The following is a 14,206-nucleotide window of genomic DNA, read 5'->3' on the forward strand; positions in this document are numbered from 1 at the left end:
AGGAGCTGAGGGGGAAATCAGGGGTTCGCTACTATTAGTGATCTCTACCAAAGCCTCATCAATACTGCGGTCTACAATTCCAGCTACAATACCACTAGGCTGAATAATGCTGGTATCAGGAGCAGGATCGGGCACTACACTGTTAGAACAGGTGTTAATCTGAAGACCAAAAGGATCATCTAAGTCAATATCAGTAATGGAGGATTGGGTAGTCAGATCTATACCAAGAGAGGATCTCCTATCACTATTGATTCTTTCAACAACCTGTACAAGATAATTCTCAATAGAATTACTAGAAGTGACTGCCTTTTTGGCCGGCATGATAAAATATGTGCACAGCGTCTACAATACACACTTGTGAGAATCACCAGATTTGCCAGATGTAATAACACAACGTTTATGGACACCAAAAAATAAGGGACCTGGCCCAACCCAACCTTGTCCGACCTCGGACGGCCTCAGACGGCCCGCCCTTTGCCCGGGCTTCGCCTGGGCGCTCCCGCGCGCGACTCGCGGGCCGAGAGGCGTTCCTCTCTTTTCAGGCGCCTCCGGGCGCAGAGGTGGCGTCAGGGACGCGACTCAGCCGCCGGGGCACCTGGGAGGTGTAGTCTTTGACCCCCGGTGGCTGTAGGCACAATGGCGGTGCAAGCGCGTCGGCCGTTCCCCTCACGGCGTCTCACTCGCGCTGTACAGGAAGATGAAGGCGAGGCAAGGGCAGAAGAAACAACAACAGCAGCCGTTCCCCTCACGGCAGGTAAGCAGAAATTCCGGCGTCCCACAGAGCGCTCGGCGCTCCTCTCTTTTCAGGCGCCTCCGGGCGCAGAGGTGGCGTCAGGGACGCGACTCAGCCGCCGGGGCACCTGGGAGGTGTAGTCTTTGACCCCCGGTGGCTGTAGGCACAATGGCGGTGCAAGCGCGTCGGCCGTTCCCCTCACGGCGTCTCACTCGCGCTGTACAGGAAGATGAAGGCGAGGCAAGGGCAGAAGAAACAACAACAGCAGCCGTTCCCCTCACGGCAGGTAAGCAGAAATTCCGGCGTCCCCACTATTATCATTTCAACCATCCAGTCCTTGGTGGTTAACAGTGCCCCCTATACAGTAATGAGGAAGACTCCTTGTAAGGATCAAGGTCACCTACGTATGGTTGGGGTCGAAACGTCGACATCTTGTTGTTCCTATGCCAGTGTGGTCAACAGTGCTTTTTCACTGAGCCTATTTAGCAACATAATGGCTCATAATATGTTCATATACAACTGTCAGGTTGGACAAGCTTTTCCCTTGTAAATAATATTGTTGATGTATATATTGTCACTTCCTTTCGTCTCCCATTTAACCCTAACTTAACACACAAATGTTCCCCTTCTCCCATTAACACATTCGGGGCACATTTTTTTGTACATACGTTCCAGATGTTTTCTGGATTTTTAACATTCAGATTGATGTTCAATATGAATAAATGATATTGAGCACAAGTTTACAGTATGGATGCTGTTGCATAAATATTTGTGTTGTTTAACCGCTTAAGTGCTGCTGTCGGCCGTTGGACGTCGCAAGCACTACCATGGTAGTGCTGTGCACGTCCAACGGCCGACGCGGCCCTGTCCGTTTTTGAGGAAGTGCCGCACTCCTGCGAAATCGCGGCCGCGGCCAACGGGTTAAAATTGTCTCACTGGGACCGTTTCTCTTCTATACAGGATATAAATTGACATAGAATCATCCCTGCAACGCAGACACCCTTGTACCATGGCGCAGGTGTGTCTATGTTGGCGCACGGCTGTTGTTTGCGTGCCAGTTTAGGGAAAAAGGACAGGAATGTGCAGTATCTTGTAGATACGGTGCATTCCTGCCCTTTTCTTTTGACAAATGTTAGTGCAGAGGGAAGGCTTGCTGCGCTGCTGTGCATCAAAATATGGTAAATAAGACCCAAAGATACTTCCTTCAAATGGAAGTATCTTTGGCCTATAAAAACAGTACAAAAAAACTTCAACACACACTGAAAGGGAAAATAGTCGCAAAAATATAATAGAATCGCAAAATGAAAGGTTACTGCTTATATCTGAACAAGAAAACACAACAACCACTGACAAGATTATTCCTTAATCATGCACAACTATGGAAAATGAAAAATATAAAAGACACTAAAAGAACAGGATGATCTCATATCACACTTTAGCTACTCCTTACAAAATATCAAAATGGAATGGAATAAAAACCATCAACATTAAAAGGAATATTAGGCATTTATTTGCCCAAAAATATCCAAACACCATCTACAGAGACAAACAAAATGGTTGGAGAAATGTCTCACAATGATTACAAACCAAAATCCCTTGGTTTCGGGCTGTGGAAGAAAAGAAGGGTGCAGACGAGTGGGTTGCGGCAGCACGTATAATGTCGCCTTTGCCAACATGGGCAGCTCAGTGATGCAACCTTGCAAGGTTAGGGAGTAGAAATGTTGGTGCGACTACACACCCAGTGCTACCGCTCCATACTTCGTCAAGGTCTCTTTTACATTTCTTTTTGATCCAATACACTTTTCACTTTCTGAGGCCTGACTCTGCAATGGAAACAAATTGTTTAGAGAAGGCAGGGGGGACAAATCAGTTCATACAACATAGAGCAGTGGCGTAATGAAACTAGTACAGGGCAACATGCGCACTTTCACACAAAGCAGCTGTTCAGGCCAAACCATTTCCTTCAGGCACCTTGTTATGGATATAAGGGTGGGCAGCACATTTAATCAACCACACTCATTGGGGCAACGGCAAAGCATTCAGAAGATTTTGCACCTACTGTCCATTTTTGTTTGGGGTCCCAGCAGAACCCTCTTTGCACCCAAAGGAGCCGGAAACCATGCATCACTCCAACCGTAGACTTTGAGTCCATGTATAAAGTAAAGCATGCATGCTCCGGTCAACGCAATAGGCTCGGCCACCTGGGCGGATTCCACATTCGACCAACAACAACTTTCTGTTATTTGATACACAGTACAAACCGCATAACCTGCAACCAACTCTCCTTCCAGGTTTGGAAGACGGGATCCACCTACAAAGTACATCAATTCTCATTTGGGTATGGGACCATTAGTCAAGTCAACATGGAGCTTTATAACATGCACAGTGACAAGCACACAATTGCAAGGGTTTCTCAGGTCGAGCGTAGGTGATACTGATGCAGGATTCAGAGTGGGGAAATCGATCAGAGAGATGTGGAAGGCAGATAACAACAGAATCTCATATGTAGACGGTCGGGCTGTAGAAAGGTGCTGGGTTTTAGTGGTCGAGCGGAAGGCAACATCAGTCTGGGGCACGGCTACGTTGAAAGGGTAACGCAATACAGAAGCTCAACGACGTTAGCAGCTGCAGCAATAGAAATTAGACAGGACGGGAGCCCAGAAGCAATGGGATGTAAGGCTGTCAATTAATAAGCGATGGGATTTTTCTGATCCCCGTGATCCAGAACCAACACACCCAAAGCAAACCCACTGCATTTATGACAATGCAATGTAAACGGTTTGGTATAATCAGGCAGACCCAAGGCAGGTGTTCAAAGCAATGCTGGGTCAATTTGACAAATGCATTTTTGGCGTCACTAGACCACTGCACGTTTTCAGGTGTATCCTTCGGACATAATCTTACAAGAGCTTGACAATGGCAGCGTAACCCAGATTCAATTGTCTACAATACCTAGCCATTCTCAGTAAGGCATGTACCTGGTGAAAGTTTACAGAATGAGGCAACTTATGAATGACTTTAGTTAAGTCTGGTGAGAATTGATGTTCACCAACACAGATCTCATGACAAAGATATAATTCTAGAGTGAGGCAAACTTGCAGCTTTTTCTTTGAAGCCTTGTGTCCCTTCTTGGCCAATTCGGTGAGGAGGAAGATGGAGGCCACCTGACCACCTTGCATTGACCTTGGGTAACAGATGCCAACAGTAAATCATCCACAGATTCAACAAAACTAGACGCCTGGGTGAAGACCAACGTGTCCGGATCTCTTTTTACGGTTTGTGGAAAGTTGGATGGAAACTCCATAAACCCTTGTGGGAGCCTCCTCCATGAAAGTTGAGACCTTAGGAATAAGAAAGCAAACAGGAACTGGTTGTCCTCATGTATGGGGAGGGAGAAGAAGGCCGGACAGAGATCAACCACAGGGAACCATTTGGCATTAGAGAAGTTGCACAAAAGGATTGTGTAGGGTTGAGAACCACATGGAAGCTAGGGATAACCGCATTATTAATTGCTCAGAGATCTTGGACAAATGATCACCGGCTGAAAATAAGCACAAAAAACCCTTGTTTGAGTAGATCAGCTATCAAGGGGAAAATTCCTGCTTCTGGGTTTAATGGATGCTGAGCTATTCTGGGTAGTTTCTTCTGTGGGTCAGTCGTGATCTTCACCGATTATATTGAAGAGCTGAAACCGAAATTATTAGCCCCTGTGGACCAGAATGCAGACGGTACCTGGGAAAGTAATTCAGTTAAATTGGGAGACAGTTTATTCCATCTGGGTAGGGCTGTCAATTAGTAATTTTCACATAAAATGGTCAGAACTTTGGGCCAGATGTAGGTAGCCTAATACCAGTCGGTAACGGCTGAAATTACCGAATTTCGGCCATTACCGACCGGTATTAGGCTTTTCAGATGTAGGAGGCCAAATTGAAGTATTCGGTAATTTACCGAATCGGTAATTTAAGGAATCGGTAAATTACCGAATTCTTAAAATACCGATTCAGTAAATTACAGAATTCTTAATGTAGGGAGCACTCAAATGAGTGTTTTTCCCATTTCAGGATTTGTTATTTACTACAAACTACAAGTTGGTGGTAAATATCGAAAATCGTGAAAAAACTTTTTTTTAACAGTGCCATGTGGCAGACATACATGCCCTCAGGGCATTGTTGTGTGCCACATGCACACCCATGTACTATTCAGGGGTGCAACAGGGTGTCAATGTGACACCCTGCCACCTTTGTAGGTCTTCCCCCTATTACCAATTCAGTATTTACCGAATCAGTAATTCCCATTCATTCCTATGGGCCTCCAGGCCCATAGGAATGAATCAATCAATCACAGCATTTATTTATATAGCGCACTACTCACCCGGAGGGTCTCAAGGCGCTAGGGGAGGGGTGGGTCCGCTACTGCTCGAACAGCCAGGTCTTGAGCTGCTTCCTGAAGGCGAGGTGGTCCTGGGTCAGGCGGAGGTGGGTCGGGAGGGAGTTCCAAGTCTTGGCGGCCAGGTAGGAGAAGGACCTTCCCACTCTGGTGGCTCTTCGGACGCGGGGGACGGCGGTGAGGGCGTGGCCGGTCGATCGAAGCTGGCGTGTGGGAGCGTAGAAGTTGAGGCAGCTGTTGAGGTATCCGGGGCCTTGGTTGTGTAGGGCTTTGTGTGCGTGGGTGAGGAGACGGAAGGTGATTCTCTTGTTGACCGGGAGACAGTGCAGGTCTCTCAGGTGTCCGGAGATGTGGCTGCGACGGGGGATGTCCAGGATGAGTCGTGCTGAGGCGTTCTGGATCCGCTGGAGTCTCTTCTGGAGTTTGGCGGTGGTACCGGCGTAGAGGGAGTTGCCGTAGTCCAGACGGCTGGTGACGAGGGCCTGGGTGACCGTCTTCCTGCTCTCGGTGGGGATCCACCGGAAGATCTTACGTAGCATGCGCAGGATGTTGAAGCATGACGAGGAGACGGCGTTGATTTGTCTGGTCATGGAGAGGGAGGAGTCCAGGATGAAGCCCAGGTTGCATGCGTGGTCTGTTGGTTTGGGTGCGCTGCCCAGGGCGGGGGGCCACCAGGAGTCGTCCCAGGCGGAGGGTGAAGATCCCAGGATGAGGACTTCCGCCTTGTCCGAGTTCAGTTTCAGGCGACTGTTCATCATCCACTTGGCTACGTCTGTCATCCCTTCGTGTAGGTTGGCTCTGGCGGCGGTGGGGTCGTTGTTATGTTATGTTATGTTATTGTCATTTTTTTTATTTTTTTTTTTATTTTTTTTTTTTAAACCTTTATTGACATCAGAAAGGAGAGACAAGTCAAGGCCTACAACCCAGCCGGCCGGCCGCAATGTACAAAACAATCAGGAGTCACCAGGCAAATATCACATAATCAATCAATACAAAGCAGAGGCCGTACAATATAATAGGGGGGAGAAAAAATTCGGGAACCAAAGGGCTAAAACACAGGAGTAAATAAGGCTTAATTTTATAATATGGGGAGAAGACGTATGACAGGCGCACTTTCAATACGGAGGCATCCGATATCCCGTAATCAACTGCAACATTAATAAGGGGGCATGGGGCCAGAAGATCGGGGGGGATAATACAATGCATTCAAGAAATCAGGATATGTGAGACACAATCAGCCCCTGAGCATTCTTCCCGTAACATGCCCGCCACCCAGGACACTACCAAGCCAGAACAGAGGGATCGGAAAGACAATAAACCAAAACCAGCTCGTCATAAGAACTTCTAGGACACCGAGAGGAAAAAGGGGGGGGGGACGAGGTAGGGAAGGGGAGGGGGAAAGGAAGGGAAAACGGAGGGAAGACAAAATAAGACAATAAAAAGGGAAATAAAGAAATAAGAAAAACGAAAGGAAGAAGACACGCCGACCCAGGCCCCCCGTGGCAGGAAGACAGGAGACAAAAGGAGTAGCGGCCCAAGTGGGGGTATGGCAATCGGGGAGAAAGACAGCCGAAACCTATCAGGAGGATTAACGACGCCACACCCCCCACCCGAAACACACCAGAGGGGGTCAGGACAGACGCGGCCTCAAGAAAAAGAGATAGAAAAGGGCCATAGAACCAGAGGACAAACAAAAAATAGTACCCAACCCACCCGTCCCACCCTGCACCCCTGTAGAAGGCTATGGCCTACCCTTCAGACAGCCTGCCTGTCGCCCTAAACCAGAACCCAAAATATAGCGAGAAGTAAGAAAGAAGAACGAGACAAAAAAGAACAACAAAAGCAAAGAAAAAAAGGGGACAGGAGGGAGGAGCAGAATAACTATAATCCGAACGGGCGGCCGCAGCCCTCCGCCCAACCAGAAAAGTACAGTCAAAAACAGACCAGGACGACACCCCATCACGCGCTATAAAACATTAAGAGAAGGGGACCTCCCACATTTCTACGATTAAAAACAATGATGCTACTAAATCGTATACCGGGAATCAAACAGAAGTCGTACATTTCACCCCCAACCCTTTCGAGCGACAAATCCCACCCACCACATGGCAATGTAAAACCACATACTAAATACGAAATCAGCATATAGTCGAGTGGAATGGTGACTAACATAGCTACGTGGGGGGTAGATAGATCCACAAGGGAGCAATAGTCCGAACCGAAAGTGTAGATGCATCAACAATCGCAGCACGATCAGTGTAAAACAGGAGTTCAGTTGAGCCACTGGATCGGGCGAAGTGGTCCCAATTATAGACACAGGCAAAGTCATCGAAGCAAGCACAGGAGGCAGTCCACCAATAGTTTCAGGCAACAATGTCGAACATGGTCGCAATACAGCATCCAAGTCCCCGGGGTCCGAACCATGAAAAGCAGGGCGCCCCAAAGTCACCGGCACACTACACGATCTTCGATCAGTGGCGGAGACACTCAAGTCAATCGAGGGGGGCGAGGCAATGAAGTCATCGAGACAAGAGGGCGACAAGAAGAAATGGCCGCCCAAAATGGCGGCAGATCGTGGCGGACCCACCGAGACTCCCAGGGCCAGGGAAGCGTGTAGGGATCTCAGGGCTTCCAGGACATCTCTGACCGTCGGCTCACGTCCACCAGATCCGCTCCCCACACGATTAGGCAACACGGGCCCGCCGCCACAGGGTGATTCTCGTTCCAGAGGGTCGGCCGCCATTTCGTGAATCAACCCAATCGCCGCCCACCAAGACCCCCGGAAATAACAATTCGCAAATGTAGGACTTTACAAGCTCCGGGGGTCCCAGCAAGGGCGGCCTCGATGCTAAAAGGACATCCGCCCAAAACGGGTCTCCGCCAGCACCAGCTCTGGCGCCCCAAACAAGCGGAGTCCGGGCCCCGAGGACCAGGGCCGCCGGACCAAGCAGCGGCGGAGGGAGACCCCTTCACAGAATCAGGTCCCGGGGCCTCTCACCCACGTCGGCCGCGCGGCCACCAGGGCAGGCCTGGGTCAGGATCGCCGGGATCTTCGCACATCGGCTCCCAACACTGGTTCTCGCTCTCGGCCGGGGCCGAGAGCCGTCGGATCCCGCCAGCCAGGTCCCGGTCCAAGTCTCGCAGAGGCCCCGATCCCTCGGAGGCCACAACTCCGGAGCCACTGCACACCGAGACCCCGGGGTCGGATGGTAGGTACAAACAAGCCGTTATGTTTCAATGCCCCAAAAGATGTGTCGTCCTCGGACAGGATAGAAGACAGGATCATCAATCAGGACGGAGGGCTGCGGGAGCCGAGCTAAAGGGCGACCATCACGGCCGCGAGCTAGGCTCCTCCGTTATTGTCATTTTTAATGCGCACAGATGCTCCAGCGAAGGAGCGTCCTGGCGCAGGGAAAGGTGGACATAACACAACACTAAAACCAGAAGCAAAAGAAGAAAACAGGAATTTTTAAAAAAAGAAGGTTTTCAGAGCCCTACGAAATGTTAGTAAATCATCTAAGAGGCGGATTTCTAAGGGAAGAGCGTTCCAGAGAGTCGCGGCTCTCACTCGAAAGGAGCGTCCGCCCATCCGGCTGAGTCTGAAACGTGGGACAACCACGAGGGATTGACCAAGAGATCTGAGTGGGCGAGTTGGAACATAGGGAGATACCAGATTGTTAAGTATCTCTGGTGCCGACTTTTGTAGAATTTTAAAAGCCAGGCTAAGAGCCTTAAAATGGATTCTACTTTTGATCGGTAGCCAGTGCAAGGACCGAAGAGTATTAGAGGTAGGACAGGTCCGAGGCAAACCGAACACCGCCCTCGCCGCTGCATTCTGTACCCGTTGTAAACGAAGAATCTCAGCTTGGTTTGCTCCAAGAAGGAGAGAACTAGCGTAGTCCAACCGGGAGATAATCATCGCTTGGATGACCAGCTGTCTTGTCGGGGCATCAAAAAATTTGAGCACCGGTCTTAACCCGCGTAGTACACCAAAGCAGCCTGCCGCCACTCTCTTGGTATGGGTCGTAAAGCTTAGTGTGTGGTCAAGCCACACTCCCAAATTCCTGAGTTCCAAGACTGGTATAGGGGCCGGCCCCAGCTCAGGCGGCCACCAGCTGTCCCCCCAGCGGTCCGCATCTCTTCCAACGATCATCACCTCCGTTTTTTTCGCGTTCAGCTGGAGACAGTTGTTATTCATCCAGCTGGCCACCTCTCTCAGCCCGTTTCGGAACCTGGGGGCATCCTGCTCGGCATCCCCGCTGATCGTAACCGCTAGCTGAGTGTCGTCGGCATAAGAGACCATGGTTAGGCCCCACTGCCTGGCGACCTCAGCCAGCGGCTGCACGTACAGATTGAAAAGCGTGGGACTCAGCGAGGAGCCCTGGGGAACCCCCAGGTCCAAAGGATGGTACTTGGACTGAAAAGGAGGGGTGGCAATGCAGAAGGAGCGATCACTGAGGAAGGAGCGGAACCATTGCAGAGCAGGGCCACAGATGCCAATGTCCTCTAAGCGGTGTAGAAGGATGCGATGGGACACGGTGTCAAAGGCAGCGCTAAGGTCTAACAGAATAAGCGCTGCCGTTTGACCTGCATCCAACACAATCCGCAGATGTTCAACCATTGCTAGAAGGGCCGTCTCCGTGCTGTGGCCAGCACGGAACCCATTCTGCATGGGGTCGAGGACATTGGCCCGGGTCATATGCTCCGCGAGGGCCTGATTGACATGGGCCTCCATGACTTTGGCCGGCCAGGGAAGCAAAGAAATAGGGCGGTAGTTTTCTGGTTTTAAGGGATCCAAAGATGTTTTTTTTAGGATCGGGGAAACCACCGCTTGCTTCCACTTGGCAGGAACGAGGCCTGAGGTCAGGGAGAGATTAATCAATGAGCACACTATTGTGCGCCCCTGGAAAGCAGGATCCCTGAAAAGGGCAGATCTTAGCGGGTCTGCAGGCGAGCCAGATTTGACTCGCTGTGCCCACTTGGCAAACTCATCACCAGAAAGAGTGGGGAGAGAGTGCAGCGACGGACAACTACTGGAGCCCCTCAAGGGGATCACGGGCAGCGTCGTACTTGGAAACGACTGGTAGATGTTTTTAACTTTGTCCAAGAAAAAAGCGGCTAAGGTTTCACAGTGGGAGATGGAACTATCCACTTGCGGGGCAGCTCTCTTAGCCATCAGATCTTTAATAGTTTTAAAGATGGTCTTAGATGGATTGAGGCTGCTACGAAATTCTGCCGCATAGAACGCCGCCCGGGTTCTGCATATAGCTCGGTGGTAGAGCTTAACAGAAGCCGAGTACGCAGTTTTTTTAACGGAGTCATACGTCTTGCGCCACTCCCTCTCTGCCCGTCTACAGGAGGCCTTCAAAGCGCGGAGAGCGCTGTTATACCAAGGGCTCGCCTGCCGGGGACTGGATTTGCTGGAGATGATAGGTACCAGGGCGTCAAGCGCCTTAGTAATCCAGTTACAAAACAGGTCATAGCCCGAGGTAGCGTTAAGCAGGGGGCCTAATGGCTCATCAGCCATGATGTAATGAAGGTCCTCTAGCCTAAGCTTGTTCCAGTGGCGCCGAGGAATCCACTTAGAAGGTGGAATAGTGGGGGCTACAGGAAGGGGTAGCCAGACGGACACCAGAAAGTGGTCAGTCCATGCCACGGGAGAAACAGCCACGATTTGGACATCCGTTAAGTTGGTGAAAAACGGATCCAAAGTGTGGCCAGCCAGATGAGTAGGTTGGGAGACCAGTTGGGTCACCTGTAGGGCCTCTAAATCGGCCAGAAAACCACTGACGGCCATAGACTCTAGCCTGTCGAAGTGGAGGTTAATGTCACCTAGGATAGAAAAGTTAGCGCAACCACTAGCCAGCGTGCTCACTGCCTCCGGAAAGGCGCCCCTAAAAGCAACATCGCTGCCTGGGGGGCGATAAACGACCATCCCCGACAGCGAGAACTGGGGATTGATGGTGATCTTAAACAGCGCGCTTTCGCATCCAGCAATCTGCAAAGCTGTCCAGGTGCACGCAAAAGTGGATTTGATAACTAAGGCGACGCCTCCACCTCTAGACCGGCGATTACATGTAAAAAAAGAATAACCGGAAGGACAGGCTAGATTAATTATGGCATCGTCAGTGTCCTGAAGCCAAGTTTCGGTAATGACAAACAGGTCTGGCGCTCATCCGTGATTAGGTCTGCAATGGACAGGTGGTGTTTTACCAGAGACCTGGTATTGAGATTTAGGATTCGTGGTGAGGGAGAGGATCAGCTGGGTGTCGTCGGCGTAGGAGATGATGTTGAGGTTGTGTTGGCGTGCGATGGCTGCGAGGGGGCTCATGTAGACGTTGAAGAGGGTTGGGCTGAGCGAGGAGCCTTGAGGAACGCCGCAGATGACTTCGGTGGCTTCTGACCTGAACGGGGGGAGGCGGACTCTCTGTGTCCTTCCGGCGAGGAAGGAGATGATCCACTCCAGTGCCTTCTCCTGGATTCCGACGTTGCTGAGGCGCTGCACTAGGGTGCGGTGGCAGACAGTGTCGAAAGCCGCGGAGAGGTCTAGGAGGATGAGGGCCGCTGTTTCTCCGTTGTCGAGCAGGGCTCGGATGTCATCGGTGGCTGCGATCAGGGCAGTCTCGGTGCTGTGGTTGGCCCGGAATCCAGACTGCGAGAGGTCGAGGGATCCGTTCGTCTCGAGGAAGGCGGCCAGCTGCTTGTTGACGGTCTTCTCGATGACTTTTGCAGGAAATGGGAGCAGCGAGATGGGGCGGTAGTTCTTGAGGTCGGTGGGGTCGGCTGATGGTTTCTTCAGTAGAGCGCTGAGTTCGGCGTGCTTCCAGCTCTCCGAGAAGGTAGCGGTGTCGAAGGAGGTGTTGATGATGTCCCGCAGGTGGGGTGCGATGACAGCGTCGGCCTTGTTGAAGACGTGGTGAGGGCAGGGGTCGGTCGGAGATCCGGAGTGGATGGAGTTCATCGTGCGGATGGTGTCTTCGGTGCTGATCGGGGTCCAGGCATGGAGGGTGGTGGTGGGGGGCGGTGGTTCGGTCGTGGCGTGCGTCGGTTGAGTGCTGAAGCTGTTGTGTATGTCCTCGATCTTGTTGTAGAAGTAGGAGGCCAAGGAGTTGCAGAGGTCTTGTGAAGGGGTGATGTCGTTGTTTCCGGCGTTGGGTTTGGAGAGCTCTTTAACGATGTTGAAGAGTTCCTTGCTGTTGTGTGCGTTGTTGTCCAGTCGTTCCTTGAATGCAGTTTTCTTGGTGGCGTGGATCAGTTGGTGGTGTTTTCGGGTGGCGAGCTTGAGGGCAGTCATGTTGTCCGGTGTTGGGTCTCTGCGCCAGGCTTTCTCGAGGGCTCGGCAGTTCCTCTTGGAGCTCTTCAGTTCGTTGGTGAACCATGGGGCTTTCTTGCTGCCAGGTCTGCTAGGCGGGGTCTTCAGGGGGCGAGGTCGTCTGCGCAGTTGCTGATCCACTTTGTGAGGTTGGTGGCCGCCTGGCTGGGGTTCGTTGCGCCGGTGGGAGGGTTCTTGCTCAGGGAAGTCGCGAGCTGGTCGGCTGTGATCTTGTTCCAGCTTCTGCGTGCAACCTGTTGCTGGTGGTGGTGGATCGTGGTCCTTCTGAAGTTGAAGTGGACGCAGCTGTGGTCCGTCCAGTGGAGTCCGGTGGCGTGGCTGAAGGTGATGTCCTTGCTGGATGAGAACACGGGGTCGAGAGTGTGTCCGGCGTAGTGGGTGGGGGTGGTCACCAGCTGCTTGAGTCCGAGGTTTGCGAGGTTGTCCAGCAGGGTGGTGGTGTTGCAGTCGTTGTTGTTCTCCAGGTGGAAGTTGAGGTCCCCGAGGAGGATGTAGTCAGCGGAGGGGAGGGCGTACGGACTGATGAAGTCGGCGATGTCTTCGCTGAATTGTGTGCGTGGTCCCGGGGGTCTGTAGATGAGGGTGCCTCTGAGGGTGGTCCTGGGGTTGATGTGGATCTGGAAGTGCAGGTGTTCGGTGGGTGCGAGGGTGTCGTCGTTGTTGGTCATGATGCGGATGGTGTTCCTGTGGATGATGGCGATGCCTCCTCCTGTCTGGTTGACGCAGTCCCTCCGGATGATTTTGTAGCCGTCCGGGATGGCGATGTCGGGCGCTGAGGAGGCGTTCATCCAGGTTTCCGTGAGGAAGGCGACGTCCGGGGCTGTGGTATCGAGCAGGTTCCAGAGCTCGACGGCGTGTCTGTGGACGGAGCGGGTGTTGAGCAGGATGCACTTCAGGTGGCTGCTGCTGGTGCTCGTCTTGGTCGGTGCTGGTGTAGTGCAGGTCCGGATGCAGGTGAACTTGCAGGAGTGGCAGCAGAAAGGTCCTTGGGTGCGCCTCGGGGTGGCTCGGTAGCAACCAGGGATCCGGCCGGCGTTGAGTGCGTTGAGCTCGGAGGCGTCGTAGGTCCGGCGGGTGGGCTGGTGTCTGCGGGGGCCAAGGGTCCTGGCACTGGGCGTGGTCCAGGCGCGGACGGGCGCAGACAGGCTTACCTTTGGCGCGCCTTCGGCGCACAATCGGCGCGCCCGCTGCGCGTCAACGCTGCGCGTTTGCCACTCTGCCATAAGTGGAGAGTGGGGGGGGGGGGGCGGGGCGAGGGAGGGGCAGCTGGGAGACGGGCGCGGGGCGGCGAATGAGGGTCGAGGAAAGTATGGGGGCGGGCCGCAGGGGGGCAGCGGCGGGGATGGAGGGAAGAGAACGGCGGGAGGAGGAGGGGTGGCGGGAAAGGAGAGGCGGGAAAAAATGGTGGAGCGGCGAGGGGGGAGGCCTGAGGGCAGTCCCTAGCAGGCAGCGGGTAAGAGGCAGGGGCAGGGATCAGACAGGCAGCAGGGTGACCTGGCCCCCGGAGACCGTGCGATGGCGGGGTCGGGGGTCAGGCAGCCGGCAGCAGGGAGACCTGGCACGCGGGAACGTGCGAGGCAGGGGCAGGAGGTAGGCAGCAGGGAGACCTGGCAGGTAGGCGTCAGGCGTCAGGCAGCAGGGGGCCCTGGTACACGGGGACCGTGCGACAGGTGGAGCAACCAGGAGGGTCACAGCTCACTGCCGTGCGGTCTCAGCCTTATGTGTCCCAGTGGGAGGGAGGGGCAGCTGGGAGG

Source organism: Lissotriton helveticus, chromosome 9, assembly GCF_964261635.1.
Source record: "Lissotriton helveticus chromosome 9, aLisHel1.1, whole genome shotgun sequence".
In the NCBI taxonomy this organism is placed as follows: domain Eukaryota; kingdom Metazoa; phylum Chordata; class Amphibia; order Caudata; family Salamandridae; genus Lissotriton; species Lissotriton helveticus.